Source organism: Triticum dicoccoides, chromosome 6B, assembly GCF_002162155.2.
Source record: "Triticum dicoccoides isolate Atlit2015 ecotype Zavitan chromosome 6B, WEW_v2.0, whole genome shotgun sequence".
Classification (NCBI taxonomy): Eukaryota; Viridiplantae; Streptophyta; class Magnoliopsida; order Poales; family Poaceae; genus Triticum; species Triticum dicoccoides.
Window position 1 is genome coordinate 247,520,900 of NC_041391.1, and position 2,007 is coordinate 247,522,906.

Here is a 2,007-nt window from a genome sequence, read left to right on the forward strand (position 1 = left end):
TTCCCGGACCCACTTGTGATCCACACTGTCCACGCACATGTTGCCACGTGTCACCCATGGCCCACTACTCGGTATCACTGGCTGCGTAGGACTTGGGTGGCCGTAGCGCTCGTCATCTTTTTTGGGTTTATTTTTATTTTCAAAAATATTTCTTTTCTGTAATTTTGCAAAATCTATTAAATCAACTTAAAGCTTGAATAATTTGAATCTGCCTAAACCAAACTTTAAGATAGACATATCAGATATGAACATGGGGTAGAAAAATCCAGTGAATCTGAATATGCAATTTGTTTCCATTATTAAGCATGTTATAATTCCTGGACCATGCATTTTTGCATTTTAAATGGTAGAATTGTTGAAATCACACAAAAAAACATGCCTTGGAATGGTGATACAAGGCTTTAGAAAAAAAAATGGGTCTGTTTTCTCACAAACGCGTCCCATCTCACCTCAAATACGGCAAATGTAGTGGCATAGTACAGTAAAGACCTGAACTCTTTCAATGACCTATGGTAATGGTGTCTGCATATTCTGCCATGCACAAAAATGGTGCCACACATCAGGAAGGACCTTCTGAATGGCCCTTTCATCAATGCATCTCCATCGGTAATTATGGACTTGGGCTTCTGCTGACACATAGCTCTAATGAACGCCTCGAGCAGCCAAACATATGTACCTTCTGTTTCTAACACAATAGCGCAGGCGAATACCGTGGTGCAAGTATGCAGCGATGGTTGTTCAGGCCGATGAAAGGGATGAAAGGCATTCCATACCTATTAATCTTGTACGTATTGTCAAAGACGATCACGTCACCGTAGTCCAGATAATCCTGAGATGACTGTGAGTCACACCAGAACATGCTTTTGTGCCTTCCTTTAGCATCATAGTGTATTCAATGAAAAAATATGGATCCTTGTCCTTCCTGGTCATCATGATTCCAATGGCAGTGTCAGCATTTCCCTTTGCAAGTAGTTTCATCTTCTCCCTGCAACACATATTATACAGATTCTTTCTCCCAAACCCTGACTTAGCAAACAACCCATACCTGCCGATGAAGTTGTCCACAAATATGTGTTTTCTATCCCAGATCCTACCATAGCTAAGATTTCTACTCTCTGGAATTCCTTGATCTTATTATGAGATCGAAGAAACGGGACTTCGTTCGGTTTATCAAGAACGTGGTTGTGATCATCGACGTATCTACTAAGATACAAAATTTCACGATTTTTATCAAGCTTCACAGTACCACCGAATCTCCAGTCTAAGCCTACGGGTCTGGCCTTCCAAGGTACAAAACTTGTTCTGTCATTTGTCCAGCCCTAGAACAAAGATACCTCCTCAAGCGAATACTTGTTGTGGGGCCTTTTCCTCATTTCAGCAAGTCCCTCCTAATGTCGAACCCACGTGCCTTCATGTACTTGTAGAACATGTATGCCTCCCCTTCTAAACTCAGTGTATTTTCCATCACCTCCCAATGCCTATCCTCGGACCTTTGTTGGTATTTATTGTAGCCAATGTCTAATTCAAAAACATCATCGGCATGGTCATCATGCCCGCTAGCACCACTGCATCCCCCTTATGAAATTAAACAGAGAACCATATAAGTCACTCAACTATTATATCCTTACTTGCCCTACATAATTCTCAAACATACTTGGCTCCCGCTCTCTGCATAAGATGCATCAACATCGTTTAGCGCACTGTCATCATCGATTTTGGTGTGCTCATTGTCACCATTGACATCTACCGGCGCAGATTTAAAGTAAGACATGTAAGTGGTAGTGCAATTGCTATTCCATTCCTTTCCCTACATATTTTTTTAACATACCTGGCTCGCACTTTTAGCATAAGATTCATCTATATCACAGTGCTCATTATCATCATCGACATGTACCTATACATATTCAAAGAAAGACGTGTAAGTGCCAATGTAGTGGTTTGTCTTCAAATTTTTTTGTCAACGTTCACGCCACTTACATTGCCACTGTACAATTCATGCTGACTCAT